The sequence below is a fragment of the Camelus bactrianus genome, chromosome 19 (assembly GCF_048773025.1).
Source record: "Camelus bactrianus isolate YW-2024 breed Bactrian camel chromosome 19, ASM4877302v1, whole genome shotgun sequence".
In the NCBI taxonomy this organism is placed as follows: domain Eukaryota; kingdom Metazoa; phylum Chordata; class Mammalia; order Artiodactyla; family Camelidae; genus Camelus; species Camelus bactrianus.
Window position 1 is genome coordinate 45106705 of NC_133557.1, and position 19275 is coordinate 45125979.

The window sequence follows — 19275 nt, forward strand, 5'->3', positions numbered from 1 at the left end:
TTATCTCTCAGAACTGAGCAAGACGAGAGACGTTCGTTCATCTAGCACCAAGGGAACGGGTTGCAGGAGGCACTATTTCTCTGTTTCTCAGTTTGTATCCTAGTGCCAGTTTAAAGTTCCTGCAGTTTTCACTGTAAAACCGAGTTGGAGCTAGTATCTCCCCATATATATGTATGGAGTGGAGTTTGCAACTGAAAAGAAACTTTGTGTTCCCAACAAGCTAGGTGAAGGACGGCTTTCACACACACTTATCTCTCAGAACTGAGCAGGTACAGAGACGTTCGTTCATCTAGCACCAAGGGAACGTGTTGCAGGAGAAACAATTTCTCTGCTTTCACAGACTGTTTCCTAGTGCTAGTTTGAAGTTCCTGCAGTTTTCACTGTAAAACCGAGTTGGAGCTAGTACCTCCCCATATATATGTATGGAATGGAATTTGCAACTGAAAAGAAACTTTGTGTTCCCAACAAGCTAGGTGAAGAACGGCTTTCACACACAGATATCTCTCAGAACTGAGCTAGTGGAGAGACGTTCTTTCATCTAGCACCAAGGGAACGGGTTGCAGGAGACACTTTTTCTCTGCTTTCTCAGTCTGTTTCCTAGTGCCGGTTTGAAGTTCCTGCAGTTTTCACTGTAAAACAGAGTTGGAACTAGTACTTCCCCATATATATGTATGGAGTGGAGTTTGCAACTTAAAAGAAACTTTGTGTTCCCAAAAAACTAGGTGAAGGACGGCTTTCACACACACTTATTTCTCAGAACTGAGCAGGTACATAGACGTTCGTTCATCTAGGACCAAGGGAACGGGTTGCAGGAGACACTTTTCCTCTGCTTTCTCAGTCTGTTTCCTAGTGCCGGTTTGAAGTTCCTGCAGTTTTCACTGTAAAACCGAGTTGGAGCTTTACCTCCCCATGTATATGTATGGAATGGAGTTAGCAACTGAAAAGAAACTTTGTGTTCCCAACAAGCTAGGTGAAGGACGGCTTTCACACACACCTATCTCTCAGAACTGAGCAAGTGGAGAGACGTTCGTTCATCTAGCACCAAGGGAACGGGTTGCAGGAGACACTTTTTCTCTGCTTTCTCAGTCTGTTTCCTAGTGCCGGTTTGAAGTTCCTGCAGTTTTCACTGTCAAACCGAGTTGGAGCTTGTACCTCCCCATATATATGTATGGAGTGGAGTTTGCAACTGAAAAGAAACTTTGTGTTCCCAACAAGCTACCTGAAGGACGGCTTTCACACACACTTATCTCTCAGAATTGAGCAAGTGGAGAGACGTTCGTTCATCTAGCACCAAGGGAACGGGTTGCAGGAGACATTTTTTCTCTGCTTTCTCAGTCTGTTTCCGAGTGCCGCTTTGAAGTTCCAGCAGTTTTCACTGTAAAACCGAGTTGGAGCTTGTACCTCCCCATGTATATCTATGGAGTGGAGTTTGCAACTGAAAAGAAACTTTGTGTTCCCAACAAGCTAGGTGAAGGACGGCTTTCACACACACTTATCTCTCAGAACTGAGAAAGTGGAGAGACGTTCGTTCATCTAGCACAAAGGGAACGGGTTGCAGGTGACACTTTTTCTCTGCTTTCTCAGTCTGTTTCCTAGTGCCGGTTTGAAGTTCCTGCAGTTTTCACTGTAAAACCGAGTTGGAGCTTTTACCTCCCCATGTATATATATGGAATGGAGTTTGCAACTGAAAAGAAACTTTGTGTTCCCAACAAGCTAGGTGAAGGACGGCTTTCACACACACTTATCTCTCAGAAATGAGCAGGTACAGAGACGTTCGTTCATCTAGCATCAAGGGAACGGGTTGCAGGAGAAACTATTTCTCTGCTTTCTCAGTCTGTTTCCTAGTGCCGGTTTGAAGTTCCTGCAGTTTTCACTGTCAAACCGATTTGGAGATTGTACCTCCCCATATATATGTATGGAGTGGAGTTTGCAACTGAAAAGAAACTTTGTGTTCCCAACAAGCTAGGTGAAGGACGGCTTTCACACACACTTATCTCTCAGAACTGAGCAGGTACAGAGACGTTCGTTCATCTAGCACCAAGGGAACGGGTTGCAGGAGACACTTTTTCTCTGCTTTCTCAGTCTGTTTCCTAGTGCCGGTTTGAAGTTCCTGCAGTTTTCACTGTAAAACCGAGTTGGAGCTTTTACCTCCCCATGTATATGTATGGAATGGAGTTTGCAACTGAAAAGAAACTTTGTGTTCCCAAAAAGCTAGGTGAAGGACGGCTTTCACACACACTTATCTCTAAGAACTGAGCAACTAGAGAGACGTTCGTTCATCTAGCACCAAGGGAACGGGTTGCAGGAGGCACTATTTCTCTGTTTCTCAGTTTGTATCCTAGTGCCAGTTTAAAGTTCCTGCAGTTTTCACTGTAAAACCGAGTTGGAGCTAGTACCTCCCCATATATATGTATGGAGTGGAGTTTGCAACTGAAAAGAAACTTTGTGTTCCCAACAAGCTAGGTGAAGGACGGCTTTCACACACACTTATCTCTCAGAACTGAGCAGGTACAGAGACGTTCGTTCATCTAGCACCAAGGGAACGGGTGGCAGGAGAAACAATTTCTCTGCTTTCACAGACTGTTTCCTAGTGCTAGTTTGAAGTTCCTGCAGTTTTCACTGTAAAACCGAGTTGGAGCTAGAACCTCCCCATATATATGTATGGAATGGAATTTGCAACTGAAAAGAAACTTTGTGTTCCCAACAAGCTAGGTGAAGAACGGCTTTCACACACAGATATCTCTCAGAACTGAGCTAGTGGAGAGACGTTCTTTCATCTAGCACCAAGGGAACGGGTTGCAGGAGACACTTTTTCTCTGCTTTCTCAGTCTGTTTCCTAGTGCCGGTTTGAAGTTCCTGCAGTTTTCACTGTAAAACAGAGTTGGAACTAGTACTTCCCCATGTATATGTATGGAGTGGAGTTTGCAACTTAAAAGAAACTTTGTGTTCCCAACAAACTAGGTGAAGGACGGCTTTCACACACACTTATTTCTCAGAACTGAGCAGGTACAGAGACGTTCGTTCATCTAGGACCAAGGGAACGGGTTGCAGGAGACACTTTTCCTCTGCTTTCTCAGTCTGTTTCTTAGTGCCGGTTTGAAGTTCCTGCAGTTTTCACTGTAAAACCGAGTTGGAGCTTTTACCTCCCCATGTATATGTATGGAATGGAGTTAGCAACTGAAAAGAAACTTTGTGTTCCCAACAAGCTAGGTGAAGGACGGCTTTCACACACACCTATCTCTCAGAACTGAGCAAGTGGAGAGACGTTCGTTCATCTAGCACCAAGGGAACGGGATGCAGGAGACAGTTTTTCTCTGCTTTCTCAGTCTGTTTCCTAGTGCCGGTTTGAAGTTCCTGCAGTTTTCACTGTCAAACCGAGTTGGAGCTTGTACCTCCCCATATATATGTATGGAGTGGAGTTTGCAACTGAAAAGAAACTTTGTGTTCCCAACAAGCTACCTGAAGGACGGCTTTCACACACACTTATCTCTCAGAATTGAGCAAGTGGAGAGACGTTCGTTCATCTAGCACCAAGGGAACGGGATTCAGGAGACACTTTTTCTCTGCTTTCTCAGTCTGTTTCCGAGTGCCGCTTTGAAGTTCCAGCAGTTTTCACTGTAAAACCGAGTTGGAGCTTGTACCTCCCCATGTATATCTATGGAGTGGAGTTTGCAACTGAAAAGAAACTTTGTGTTCCCAACAAGCTAGGTGAAGGACGGCTTTCACACACACTTATCTCTCAGAACTGAGCAAGTGGAGAGACGTTCGTTCATCTAGCACAAGTGGAACGGGTTGCAGGTGACACTTTTTCTCTGCTTTCTCAGTCTGTTTCCTAGTGCCGGTTTGAAGTTCCTGCAGTTTTCACTGTAAAACCGAGTTGGAGCTTTTACCTCCCCATGTATATGTATGGAATGGAGTTTGCAACTGAAAAGAAACTTTGTGTTCCCAACAAGCTAGGTGAAGGACGGCTTTCACACACACTTATCTCTCAGAAATGAGCAGGTACAGAGACGTTCGTTCATCTAGCATCAAGGGAACGGGTTTCAGGAGAAACTATTTCTCTGCTTTCTCAGTCTGTTTCCTAGTGCCGGTTTGAAGTTCCTGCAGTTTTCACTGTCAAACCGATTTGGAGCTTGTACCTCCCCATATATATGTATGGAGTGGAGTTTGCAACTGAAAAGAAACTTTGTGTTCCCAACAACCTAGGTGAAGGACGGCTTTCACACACACATATGTCTCAGAACTGAGCAGGTACAGAGACGTTCGTTCATCTAGCACCAAGGGAACGGGTTGCAGGAGACACTTTTTCTCTGCTTTCTCAGTCTGTTTCCTAGTGCTGGTTTGAAGTTCCTGCAGTTTTCACTGTAAAACCGAGTTGGAGCTTTTACCTCCCCATGTATATGTATGGAATGGAGTTTGCAACTGAAAAGAAACTTTGTGTTCCCAAAAAGCTAGGTGAAGGACGGCTTTCACACACACTTATCTCTAAGAACTGAGCAACTAGAGAGACGTTCGTTCATCTAGCACCAAGGGAACGGGTTGCAGGGGGCACTTTTTCTTTGCTTTCTCAGTTTGTATCCTAGTGCCAGTTTGAAGTTCCAGCAGTTTTCACTGTAAAACAGATTTGGAGCTTGTACCTCCCCGTATATATGTATGGAGTGGAGTTTGCAACTGAAAAGAAACTTTGTGTTCCCAACAAGCTAGGTGAAGGACGGCTTTCACAAACAATTATCTCTCAGGACTGAGCAGGTACAGAGAGGTTCGTTCATCTAGCACCAAGGGAACGGGTGGCAAGAGACACTTTTTCTCTGCTATCTCAGTCTGTTTCCTAGGGCCGGTTTGAAGTTCCTGCAGTTTTCACTGTCAAACCGAGTTGGAGGTAGTACCTACCCATATAAATGTATGGAATGGAGTTTGCAACTGAAAAGAAACTTTGTGTTCCCAACAAGCTAGGTGAAGGACGGCTTTCACACACACTTATCTCTCAGAACTGAGCAGGTACAGAGACGTTCGTTCATCTAGCAACAAGGGAACGGGTTGCAGGAGAAACTATTTCTCTGCTTTCTCAGTATGTTTCCTAGTGCCGGTTTGAAATACCTGCAGTTTTCACTGTCAAACCGAGTTGGAGCTTGTACCTCCCCATATATATGTATGGAGTGGAGTTTGCAACTGAAAAGAAACTTTGTGTTCCCAACAAGCTAGGTGAAGGACGGCTATCACACACAATTATCTCTCAGAACTGAGGAAGTGGAGAGACGTTCGTTCATCTAGCACCAAGGGAACGGGTTGCAGGAGACACATTTTCTCTCCTTTCTCAGTCTGTTTCCGAGTGCCGCTTTGAAATTCCAGCAGTTTTCACTGTAAAACCGAGTTGGAGCTTGTACCTCCCCATGAATATGTATGGAAAGGAGTTTGCAACTGAAAAGAAACTTTGTGTTCCCAACAAGCTAGGTGAAGGACGGCTTTCACACACACTTATCTCTCAGAACTGAGCAGGTACAGAGACGTTCGTTCATCTAGCACAAAGGGAACGGGTTGCAGGAGACACTTTTTGTCTGATTTCTCAGTCTGTTTCCTAGTGCCGGTTTGAAGTTCCTGCAGTTTTCACTGTAAAACTGAGTTTGAGCTTGTACCTTCCCATATATATGTATGGAATGGAGTTTGCAACTGAAAAGAAACTGTGTGTTCCCAACAAGATAGGTGAAGGACGGCTTTCACACACACTTATCTCTCAGAACTGAGCAGGTACAGAGACGTTCGTTCATCTAGCACCAAGGGAACGGGTTGCAGGAGAAACTATTTCTCTGCTTTCTCAGTATGTTTCCTAGTGCCGGTTTGAAATACCTGCAGTTTTCACTGTCAAACCGAGTTGGAGCTTGTACCTCCCCATATATATGTATGGAGTGGAGTTTGCAACTGAAAAGAAACTTTGTGTTCCCAACAAGCTAGGTGAAGGACGGCTTTCACACACATTTATCTCTCAGAACTGAGCAGGTACAGAGACGTTCGTTCATCTAGCACCAAGGGAACGGGTTGCAGGAGACACTTTTTCTCTGCTTTCTCAGTCTGTTTCCTAGTGCCGGTTTGAAGTTCCTGCAGTTTTCACTGTAAAACCGAGTTGGAGCTTTTACCTCCCCATGTATATGTATGGAATGGAGTTTGCAACTGAAAAGAAACTTTGTGTTCCCAAAAAGCTAGGTGAAGGACGGCTTTCACACACACTTATCTCTAAGAACTGAGCAACTAGAGAGACGTTCGTTCATCTAGCACCAAGGGAACGGGTTGCAGGAGGCACTATTTCTCTGTTTCTCAGTTTGTATCCTAGTGCCAGTTTAAAGTTCCTGCAGTTTTCACTGTAAAACCGAGTTGGAGCTAGTACCTCCCCATATATATGTATGGAGTGGAGTTTGCAACTGAAAAGAAACTTTGTGTTCCCAACAAGCTAGGTGAAGGACGGCTTTCACACACACTTATCTCTCAGAACTGAGCAGGTACAGAGACGTTCGTTCATCTAGCACCAAGGGAACGGGTTGCAGGAGAAACAATTTCTCTGCTTTCACAGACTGTTTCCTAGTGCTAGTTTGAAGTTCCTGCAGTTTTCACTGTAAAACCGGGTTGGAGCTAGAACCTCCCCATATATATGTATGGAATGGAATTTGCAACTGAAAAGAAACTTTGTGTTCCCAACAAGCTAGGTGAAGAACGGCTTTCACACACAGATATCTCTCAGAACTGAGCTAGTGGAGAGACGTTCTTTCATCTAACACCAAGGGAACGGGTTGCAGGAGACACTTTTTCTCTGCTTTCTCAGTCTGTTTCCTAGTGCCGGTTTGAAGTTCCTGCAGTTTTCACTGTAAAACAGAGTTGGAACTAGTACTTCCCCATATATATGTATGGAGTGGAGTTTGCAACTTAAAAGAAACTTTGTGTTCCCAACAAACTAGGTGAAGGACGGCTTTCACACACACTTATTTCTCAGAACTGAGCAGGTACAGAGACGTTCGTTCATCTAGGACCAAGGGAACGGGTTGCAGGAGACACTTTTCCTCTGCTTTCTCAGTCTGTTTCCTAGTGCCGGTTTGAATTTCCTGCAGTTTTCACTGTAAAACCGAGTTGGAGCTTTTACCTCCCCATGTATATGTATGGAATGGAGTTAGCAACTGAAAAGAAACTTTGTGTTCCCAACAAGCTAGGTGAAGGACGGCTTTCACACACACCTATCTCTCAGAACTGAGCAAGTGGAGAGACGTTCGTTCATCTAGCACCAAGGGAACGGGTTGCAGGAGACACTTTTTCTCTGCTTTCTCAGTCTGTTTCCTAGTGCCGGTTTGAAGTTCCTGCAGTTTTCACTGTCAAACCGAGTTGGAGCTTGTACCTCCCCATATATATGTATGGAGTGGAGTTTGCAACTGAAAAGAAACTTTGTGTTCCCAACAAGCTACCTGAAGGACGGCTTTCACACACACTTATCTCTCAGAATTGAGCAAGTGGAGAGACGTTCGTTCATCTAGCACCAAGGGAACGGGTTGCAGGAGACATTTTTTCTCTGCTTTCTCAGTCTGTTTCCGAGTGCCGCTTTGAAGTTCCAGCAGTTTTCACTGTAAAACCGAGTTGGAGCTTGTACCTCCCCATGTATATCTATGGAGTGGAGTTTGCAACTGAAAAGAAACTTTGTGTTCCCAACAAGCTAGGTGAAGGACGGCTTTCACACACACTTATCTCTCAGAACTGAGAAAGTGGAGAGACGTTCGTTCATCTAGCACAAAGGGAACGGGTTGCAGGTGACACTTTTTCTCTGCTTTCTCAGTCTGTTTCCTAGTGCCGGTTTGAAGTTCCTGCAGTTTTCACTGTAAAACCGAGTTGGAGCTTTTACCTCCCCATGTATATGTATGGAATGGAGTTTGCAACTGAAAAGAAACTTTGTGTTCCCAACAAGCTAGGTGAAGGACGGCTTTCACACACACTTATCTCTCAGAAATGAGCAGGTACAGAGACGTTCGTTCATCTAGCATCAAGGGAACGGGTTGCAGGAGAAACTATTTCTCTGCTTTCTCAGTCTGTTTCCTAGTGCCGGTTTGAAGTTCCTGCAGTTTTCACTGTCAAACCGATTTGGAGATTGTACCTCCCCATATATATGTATGGAGTGGAGTTTGCAACTGAAAAGAAACTTTGTGTTCCCAACAAGCTAGGTGAAGGACGGCTTTCACACACACTTATCTCTCAGAACTGAGCAGGTACAGAGACGTTCGTTCATCTAGCACCAAGGGAACGGGTTGCAGGAGACACTTTTTCTCTGCTTTCTCAGTCTGTTTCCTAGTGCCGGTTTGAAGTTCCTGCAGTTTTCACTGTAAAACCGAGTTGGAGCTTTTACCTCCCCATGTATATGTATGGAATGGAGTTTGCAACTGAAAAGAAACTTTGTGTTCCCAAAAAGCTAGGTGAAGGACGGCTTTCACACACACTTATCTCTAAGAACTGAGCAACTAGAGAGACGTTCGTTCATCTAGCACCAAGGGAACGGGTTGCAGGAGGCACTATTTCTCTGTTTCTCAGTTTGTATCCTAGTGCCAGTTTAAAGTTCCTGCAGTTTTCACTGTAAAACCGAGTTGGAGCTAGTACCTCCCCATATATATGTATGGAGTGGAGTTTGCAACTGAAAAGAAACTTTGTGTTCCCAACAAGCTAGGTGAAGGACGGCTTTCACACACACTTATCTCTCAGAACTGAGCAGGTACAGAGACGTTCGTTCATCTAGCACCAAGGGAACGGGTGGCAGGAGAAACAATTTCTCTGCTTTCACAGACTGTTTCCTAGTGCTAGTTTGAAGTTCCTGCAGTTTTCACTGTAAAACCGAGTTGGAGCTAGAACCTCCCCATATATATGTATGGAATGGAATTTGCAACTGAAAAGAAACTTTGTGTTCCCAACAAGCTAGGTGAAGAACGGCTTTCACACACAGATATCTCTCAGAACTGAGCTAGTGGAGAGACGTTCTTTCATCTAGCACCAAGGGAACGGGTTGCAGGAGACACTTTTTCTCTGCTTTCTCAGTCTGTTTCCTAGTGCCGGTTTGAAGTTCCTGCAGTTTTCACTGTAAAACAGAGTTGGAACTAGTACTTCCCCATGTATATGTATGGAGTGGAGTTTGCAACTTAAAAGAAACTTTGTGTTCCCAACAAACTAGGTGAAGGACGGCTTTCACACACACTTATTTCTCAGAACTGAGCAGGTACAGAGACGTTCGTTCATCTAGGACCAAGGGAACGGGTTGCAGGAGACACTTTTCCTCTGCTTTCTCAGTCTGTTTCTTAGTGCCGGTTTGAAGTTCCTGCAGTTTTCACTGTAAAACCGAGTTGGAGCTTTTACCTCCCCATGTATATGTATGGAATGGAGTTAGCAACTGAAAAGAAACTTTGTGTTCCCAACAAGCTAGGTGAAGGACGGCTTTCACACACACCTATCTCTCAGAACTGAGCAAGTGGAGAGACGTTCGTTCATCTAGCACCAAGGGAACGGGATGCAGGAGACAGTTTTTCTCTGCTTTCTCAGTCTGTTTCCTAGTGCCGGTTTGAAGTTCCTGCAGTTTTCACTGTCAAACCGAGTTGGAGCTTGTACCTCCCCATATATATGTATGGAGTGGAGTTTGCAACTGAAAAGAAACTTTGTGTTCCCAACAAGCTACCTGAAGGACGGCTTTCACACACACTTATCTCTCAGAATTGAGCAAGTGGAGAGACGTTCGTTCATCTAGCACCAAGGGAACGGGATTCAGGAGACACTTTTTCTCTGCTTTCTCAGTCTGTTTCCGAGTGCCGCTTTGAAGTTCCAGCAGTTTTCACTGTAAAACCGAGTTGGAGCTTGTACCTCCCCATGTATATCTATGGAGTGGAGTTTGCAACTGAAAAGAAACTTTGTGTTCCCAACAAGCTAGGTGAAGGACGGCTTTCACACACACTTATCTCTCAGAACTGAGCAAGTGGAGAGACGTTCGTTCATCTAGCACAAGTGGAACGGGTTGCAGGTGACACTTTTTCTCTGCTTTCTCAGTCTGTTTCCTAGTGCCGGTTTGAAGTTCCTGCAGTTTTCACTGTAAAACCGAGTTGGAGCTTTTACCTCCCCATGTATATGTATGGAATGGAGTTTGCAACTGAAAAGAAACTTTGTGTTCCCAACAAGCTAGGTGAAGGACGGCTTTCACACACACTTATCTCTCAGAAATGAGCAGGTACAGAGACGTTCGTTCATCTAGCATCAAGGGAACGGGTTTCAGGAGAAACTATTTCTCTGCTTTCTCAGTCTGTTTCCTAGTGCCGGTTTGAAGTTCCTGCAGTTTTCACTGTCAAACCGATTTGGAGCTTGTACCTCCCCATATATATGTATGGAGTGGAGTTTGCAACTGAAAAGAAACTTTGTGTTCCCAACAACCTAGGTGAAGGACGGCTTTCACACACACTTATGTCTCAGAACTGAGCAGGTACAGAGACGTTCGTTCATCTAGCACCAAGGGAACGGGTTGCAGGAGACACTTTTTCTCTGCTTTCTCAGTCTGTTTCCTAGTGCTGGTTTGAAGTTCCTGCAGTTTTCACTGTAAAACCGAGTTGGAGCTTTTACCTCCCCATGTATATGTATGGAATGGAGTTTGCAACTGAAAAGAAACTTTGTGTTCCCAAAAAGCTAGGTGAAGGACGGCTTTCACACACACTTATCTCTAAGAACTGAGCAACTAGAGAGACGTTCGTTCATCTAGCACCAAGGGAACGGGTTGCAGGGGGCACTTTTTCTCTGCTTTCTCAGTTTGTATCCTAGTGCCAGTTTGAAGTTCCTGCAGTTTTCACTGTAAAACAGATTTGGAGCTTGTACCTCCCCGTATATATGTATGGAGTGGAGTTTGCAACTGAAAAGAAACTTTGTGTTCCCAACAAGCTAGGTGAAGGACGGCTTTCACAAACAATTATCTCTCAGGACTGAGCAGGTACAGAGAGGTTCGTTCATCTAGCACCAAGGGAACGGGTGGCAAGAGACACTTTTTCTCTGCTATCTCAGTCTGTTTCCTAGGGCCGGTTTGAAGTTCCTGCAGTTTTCACTGTCAAACCGAGTTGGAGGTAGTACCTACCCATATAAATGTATGGAATGGAGTTTGCAACTGAAAAGAAACTTTGTGTTCCCAACAAGCTAGGTGAAGGACGGCTTTCACACACACTTATCTCTCAGAACTGAGCAGGTACAGAGACGTTCGTTCATCTAGCAACAAGGGAACGGGTTGCAGGAGAAACTATTTCTCTGCTTTCTCAGTATGTTTCCTAGTGCCGGTTTGAAATACCTGCAGTTTTCACTGTCAAACCGAGTTGGAGCTTGTACCTCCCCATATATATGTATGGAGTGGAGTTTGCAACTGAAAAGAAACTTTGTGTTCCCAACAAGCTAGGTGAAGGACGGCTATCACACACAATTATCTCTCAGAACTGAGGAAGTGGAGAGACGTTCGTTCATCTAGCACCAAGGGAACGGGTTGCAGGAGACACATTTTCTCTCCTTTCTCAGTCTGTTTCCGAGTGCCGCTTTGAAATTCCAGCAGTTTTCACTGTAAAACCGAGTTGGAGCTTGTACCTCCCCATGAATATGTATGGAAAGGAGTTTGCAACTGAAAAGAAACTTTGTGTTCCCAACAAGCTAGGTGAAGGACGGCTTTCACACACACTTATCTCTCAGAACTGAGCAGGTACAGAGACGTTCGTTCATCTAGCACAAAGGGAACGGGTTGCAGGAGACACTTTTTGTCTGATTTCTCAGTCTGTTTCCTAGTGCCGGTTTGAAGTTCCTGCAGTTTTCACTGTCAAACCGATTTGGAGCTTGTACCTCCCCATATATATGTATGGAGTGGAGTTTGCAACTGAAAAGAAACTTTGTGTTCCCAACAACCTAGGTGAAGGACGGCTTTCACACACACTTATGTCTCAGAACTGAGCAGGTACAGAGACGTTCGTTCATCTAGCACCAAGGGAACGGGTTGCAGGAGACACTTTTTCTCTGCTTTCTCAGTCTGTTTCCTAGTGCTGGTTTGAAGTTCCTGCAGGTTTCACTGTAAAACCGAGTTGGAGCTTTTACCTCCCCATGTATATGTATGGAATGGAGTTTGCAACTGAAAAGAAACTTTGTGTTCCCAAAAAGCTAGGTGAAGGACGGCTTTCACACACACTTATCTCTAAGAACTGAGCAACTAGAGAGACGTTCGTTCATCTAGCACCAAGGGAACGGGTTGCAGGGGGCACTTTTTCTCTGCTTTCTCAGTTTGTATCCTAGTGCCAGTTTGAAGTTCCTGCAGTTTTCACTGTAAAACAGATTTGGAGCTTGTACCTCCCCGTATATATGTATGGAGTGGAGTTTGCAACTGAAAAGAAACTTTGTGTTCCCAACAAGCTAGGTGAAGGACGGCTTTCACAAACAATTATCTCTCAGGACTGAGCAGGTACAGAGAGGTTCGTTCATCTAGCACCAAGGGAACGGGTGGCAAGAGACACTTTTTCTCTGCTATCTCAGTCTGTTTCCTAGGGCCGGTTTGAAGTTCCTGCAGTTTTCACTGTCAAACCGAGTTGGAGGTAGTACCTACCCATATAAATGTATGGAATGGAGTTTGCAACTGAAAAGAAACTTTGTGTTCCCAACAAGCTAGGTGAAGGACGGCTTTCACACACACTTATCTCTCAGAACTGAGCAGGTACAGAGACGTTCGTTCATCTAGCAACAAGGGAACGGGTTGCAGGAGAAACTATTTCTCTGCTTTCTCAGTATGTTTCCTAGTGCCGGTTTGAAATACCTGCAGTTTTCACTGTCAAACCGAGTTGCAGCTTGTACCTCCCCATATATATGTATGGAGTGGAGTTTGCAACTGAAAAGAAACTTTGTGTTCCCAACAAGCTAGGTGAAGGACGGCTATCACACACAATTATCTCTCAGAACTGAGGAAGTGGAGAGACGTTCGTTCATCTAGCACCAAGGGAACGGGTTGCAGGAGACACATTTTCTCTCCTTTCTCAGTCTGTTTCCGAGTGCCGCTTTGAAATTCCAGCAGTTTTCACTGTAAAACCGAGTTGGAGCTTGTACCTCCCCATGAATATGTATGGAAAGGAGTTTGCAACTGAAAAGAAACTTTGTGTTCCCAACAAGCTAGGTGAAGGACGGCTTTCACACACACTTATCTCTCAGAACTGAGCAGGTACAGAGACGTTCGTTCATCTAGCACAAAGGGAACGGGTTGCAGGAGACACTTTTTGTCTGATTTCTCAGTCTGTTTCCTAGTGCCGGTTTGAAGTTCCTGCAGTTTTCACTGTAAAACTGAGTTTGAGCTTGTACCTTCCCATATATATGTATGGAATGGAGTTTGCAACTGAAAAGAAACTGTGTGTTCCCAACAAGATAGGTGAAGGACGGCTTTCACACACACTTATCTCTCAGAACTGAGCAGGTACAGAGACGTTCGTTCATCTAGCACCAAGGGAACGGGTTGCAGGAGAAACTATTTCTCTGCTTTCTCAGTATGTTTCCTAGTGCCGGTTTGAAATACCTGCAGTTTTCACTGTCAAACCGAGTTGGAGCTTGTACCTCCCCATATATATGTATGGAGTGGAGTTTGCAACTGAAAAGAAACTTTGTGTTCCCAACAAGCTAGGTGAAGGACGGCTTTCACACACATTTATCTCTCAGAACTGAGCAGGTACAGAGACGTTCGTTCATCTAGCACCAAGGGAACGGGTTGCAGGAGACACTTTTTCTCTGCTTTCTCAGTCTGTTTCCTAGTGCCGGTTTGAAGTTCCTGCAGTTTTCACTGTAAAACCGAGTTGGAGCTTTTACCTCCCCATGTATATGTATGGAATGGAGTTTGCAACTGAAAAGAAACTTTGTGTTCCCAAAAAGCTAGGTGAAGGACGGCTTTCACACACACTTATCTCTAAGAACTGAGCAACTAGAGAGACGTTCGTTCATCTAGCACCAAGGGAACGGGTTGCAGGAGGCACTATTTCTCTGTTTCTCAGTTTGTATCCTAGTGCCAGTTTAAAGTTCCTGCAGTTTTCACTGTAAAACCGAGTTGGAGCTAGTACCTCCCCATATATATGTATGGAGTGGAGTTTGCAACTGAAAAGAAACTTTGTGTTCCCAACAAGCTAGGTGAAGGACGGCTTTCACACACACTTATCTCTCAGAACTGAGCAGGTACAGAGACGTTCGTTCATCTAGCACCAAGGGAACGGGTTGCAGGAGAAACAATTTCTCTGCTTTCACAGACTGTTTCCTAGTGCTAGTTTGAAGTTCCTGCAGTTTTCACTGTAAAACCGGGTTGGAGCTAGAACCTCCCCATATATATGTATGGAATGGAATTTGCAACTGAAAAGAAACTTTGTGTTCCCAACAAGCTAGGTGAAGAACGGCTTTCACACACAGATATCTCTCAGAACTGAGCTAGTGGAGAGACGTTCTTTCATCTAACACCAAGGGAACGGGTTGCAGGAGACACTTTTTCTCTGCTTTCTCAGTCTGTTTCCTAGTGCCGGTTTGAAGTTCCTGCAGTTTTCACTGTAAAACAGTGTTGGAACTAGTACTTCCCCATATATATGTATGGAGTGGAGTTTGCAACTGAAAAGAAACTTTGTGTTCCCAACAAACTAGGTGAAGGACGGCTTTCACACACACTTATTTCTCAGAACTGAGCAGGTACAGAGACGTTCGTTCATCTAGGACCAAGGGAACGGGTTGCAGGAGACACTTTTCCTCTGCTTTCTCAGTCTGTTTCCTAGTGCCGGTTTGAAGTTCCTGCAGTTTTCACTGTAAAACCGAGTTGGAGCTTTTACCTCCCCATGTATATGTATGGAATGGAGTTAGCAACTGAAAAGAAACTTTGTGTTCCCAACAAGCTAGGTGAAGGACGGCTTTCACACACACCTATCTCTCAGAACTGAGCAAGTGGAGAGACGTTCGTTCATCTAGCACCAAGGGAACGGGATGCAGGAGACAGTTTTTCTCTGCTTTCTCAGTCTGTTTCCTAGTGCCGGTTTGAAGTTCCTGCAGTTTTCACTGTCAAACCGAGTTGGAGCTTGTACCTCCCCATATATAAGTATGGAGTGGAGTTTGCAACTGAAAAGAAACTTTGTGTTCCCAACAAGCTACCTGAAGGACGGCTTTCACACACACTTATCTCTCAGAATTGAGCAAGTGGAGAGACGTTCGTTCATCTAGCACCAAGTGAACGGGTTTCAGGAGACACTTTTTCTCTGCATTCTCAGTCTGTTTCCGAGTGCCGCTTTGAAGTTCCAGCAGTTTTCACTGTAAAACCGAGTTGGAGCTTGTACCTCCCCATGTATATCTATGGAGTGGAGTTTGCAACTGAAAAGAAACTTTGTGTTCCCAACAAGCTAGGTGAAGGACGGCTTTCACACACACTTATCTCTCAGAACTGAGCAAGTGGAGAGACGTTCGTTCATCTAGCACCAAGGGAACGGGTTGCAGGAGACACTTTTTCTCTGCTTTCTCAGTCTGTTTCCTAGTGCCGGTTTGAAGTTCCTGCAGTTTTCACTGTAAAACTGAGTTGGAGCTTTTACCTCCCCATGTATATGTATGGAATGGAGTTTGCAACTGAAAAGAAACTTTGTGTTCCCAACAAGCTAGGTGAAGGACGGCTTTCACACACACTTATCTCTCAGAAATGAGCAGGTACAGAGACGTTCGTTCATCTAGCATCAAGGGAACGGGTTGCAGGAGAAACTATTTCTCTGCTTTCTCAGTCTGTTTCCTAGTGCCGGTTTGAAGTTCCTGCAGTTTTCACTGTCAAACCGATTTGGAGCTTGTACCTCCCCATATATATGTATGGAGTGGAGTTTGCAACTGAAAAGAAACTTTGTGTTCCCAACAACCTAGGTGAAGGACGGCTTTCACACACACTTATGTCTCAGAACTGAGCAGGTACAGAGACGTTCGTTCATCTAGCACCAAGGGAACGGGTTGCAGGAGACACTTTTTCTCTGCTTTCTCAGTCTGTTTCCTAGTGCTGGTTTGAAGTTCCTGCAGTTTTCACTGTAAAACCGAGTTGGAGCTTTTACCTCCCCATGTATATGTATGGAATGGAGTTTGCAACTGAAAAGAAACTTTGTGTTCCCAAAAAGCTAGGTGAAGGACGGCTTTCACACACACTTATCTCTAAGAACTGAGCAACTAGAGAGACGTTCGTTCATCTAGCACCAAGGGAACGGGTTGCAGGGGGCACTTTTTCTCTGCTTTCTCAGTTTGTATCCTAGTGCCAGTTTGAAGTTCCTGCAGTTTTCACTGTAAAACAGATTTGGAGCTTGTACCTCCCCGTATATATGTATGGAGTGGAGTTTGCAACTGAAAAGAAACTTTGTGTTCCCAACAAGCTAGGTGAAGGACGGCTTTCACAAACAATTATCTCTCAGGACTGAGCAGGTACAGAGAGGTTCGTTCATCTAGCACCAAGGGAACGGGTGGCAAGAGACACTTTTTCTCTGCTATCTCAGTCTGTTTCCTAAGGCCGGTTTGAAGTTCCTGCAGTTTTCACTGTCAAACCGAGTTGGAGCTAGTACCTACCCATATAAATGTATGGAATGGAGTTTGCAACTGAAAAGAAACTTTGTGTTCCCAACAAGCTAGGTGAAGGACGGCTTTCACACACACTTATCTCTCAGAACTGAGCAGGTACAGAGACTTTCGTTCATCTAGCACCAAGGGAACGGGTTGCAGGAGAAACTATTTCTCTGCTTTCTCAGTATGTTTCCTAGTGCCGGTTTGAAATACCTGCAGTTTTCACTGTCAAACCGATTTGGAGCTTGTACCTCCCCATATATATGTATGGAGTGGAGTTTGCAACTGAAAAGAAACTTTGTGTTCCCAACAAGCTAGGTGAAGGACGGCTATCACACACAATTATCTCTCAGAACTGAGGAAGTGGAGAGACGTTCGTTCATCTAGCACCAAGGGAACGGGTTGCAGGAGACACATTTTCTCTCCTTTCTCAGTCTGTTTCCGAGTGCCGCTTTGAAGTTCCAGCAGTTTTCACTGTAAAACCGAGTTGGAGCTTGTACCTCCCCATGAATATGTATGGAAAGGAGTTTGCAACTGAAAAGAAACTTTGTGTTCCCAACAAGCTAGGTGAAGGACGGCTTTCACACACACTTATCTCTCAGAACTGAGCAGGTACAGAGACGTTCGTTCATCTAGCACAAAGGGAACGGGTTGCAGGAGACAATTTTTGTCTGATTTCTCAGTCTGTTTCCTAGTGCCGGTTTGAAGTTCCTGCAGTTTTCACTGTAAAACTGATTTTGAGCTTGTACCTTCCCATATATATGTATGGAATGGAGTTTGCAACTGAAAAGAAACTGTGTGTTCCCAACAAGCTAGGTGAAGGACGGCTTTCACACACACTTATCTCTCAGAACTGAGCAGGTACAGAGACGTTCGTTCATCTAGCACCAAGGGAACGGGTTGCAGGAGAAACTATTTCTCTGCTTTCTCAGTATGTTTCCTAGTGCCGGTTTGAAATACCTGCAGTTTTCACTGTCAAACCGAGTTGGAGCTTGTACCTCCCCATATATATGTATTTAGTGGAGTTTGCAACTGAAAAGAAACTTTGTGTTCCCAACAAGCTAGGTGAAGGACGGCTATCACACACAATTATCTCTCAGAACTGAGGAAGTGAAGAGACGTTCGTTCATCTAGCACCAAGGGAACGGGTTGCAGGAGACACTTTTTCTCTGCATTCTCAGTCTGTTTCCGAGTGCCGCTTTGAAGTTCCAGCATTTTTCACTGTAAAACCGAGTTGGAGCTTGTACCTCCCCATGAATATGTATGGAAAGGAGTTTGCAACTGAAAAGAAACTTTGTTTTCCCAACAAGCTAGGTGAAGGACGGCTTTCACACACACTTATCTCTCAGAACTGAGCAGGTACAGAGACGTTCGTTCATCTAGCACAAAGGGAAAGGGTTGCAGGTGACCCTTTTTCTCTGATTTCTCAGTCTGTTTCCTAGTGCCGGTTTGAAGTTCCTGCAGTTTTCACTGTAAAACTGAGTTTGAGCTTGTACCTTCCCATATATATGTATGGAATGGAGTTTGCAACTGAAAAGAAACTGTGTGTTCCCAACAAGCTAGGTGAAGGACGGCTTTCACACACACTTATCTCTCAGAACTGAGCAAGTAGAGAGACGTTCGTTCATCTAGCACCAAGGGAACGGGTTGCAGGAGACACTTTTTCTCTGCTTTCTCAGTCTGTTTCCTAGTGCCGGTTTGAAGTTCCGGCAGTTTTCACTGTAAAACAGAGTTGGAACTAGTACTTCCCCATATATATGTATGGAGTGGAGTTTGCAACTGAAAAGAAACTTTGTGTTCCCAACAAGCTAGGTGAAGGACGGCTTTCACACACACTTATCTCTCAGAACTGAGCAGGTACAGAGACGTTCGTTCATCTAGCACCAAGGGAACGGGTTGCAGGAGACACTTTTTCTCTGCTTTCTCAGTCTGTTTCCTAGGGCCGGTTTGAAGTTCCTGCAGTTTTCACTGTAAAACCGAGTTGGAGCTAGTACGTCCCCATATATATGTATGGAATGGAGTTTTCAACTGAAAAGAAACTGTGTGTTCCCAACAAGCTAGGTGAAGGACGGCTTTCACACACACTTATCTCTCAGAACTGAGGAAGTGGAGAGACGTTCGTTCATCTAGCACCAAGGGAACGGGTTGCAGGAGACACTTTTTCTCTGCTTTCTCAGTCTGTTTCCGAGTGCCGCTTTGAAGTTCCAGCAGTTTTCACAATAAAACCGAGTTGGAGCTTGTACCTCCCCATGTATAACTATGGAGTGGAGTTAGCAACTGAAAAGAAACTTTGTGTTCCCAACAAGCTAGGTGAAGGACGGCTTTCACACACACCTATCTCTCAGAACTGAGCAAGTGGAGAGACGTTCGTTCATCTAGCACCAAGGGAACGGGATGCAGGAGACACTTTTTCTCTGCTTTCTCAGTCTGTTTCCTAGTGCCGGTTTGAAGTTCCTGAAGTTTTCACTGTCAAACCGAGTTGGAGCTTGTACCTCCCCATATATATGTATGGAGTGGAGTTTGCAACTGAAAAGAAACTTTGTGTTCCCAACAAGCTACCTGAAGGACGGCTTTCACACACACTTATCTCTCAGAATTGAGCAAGTGGAGAGACGTTCGTTCATTTAGCACCAAGGGAACGGGTTGCAGGAGACACTTTTTCTCTGCTTTCTCAGTCTGTTTCCGAGTGCC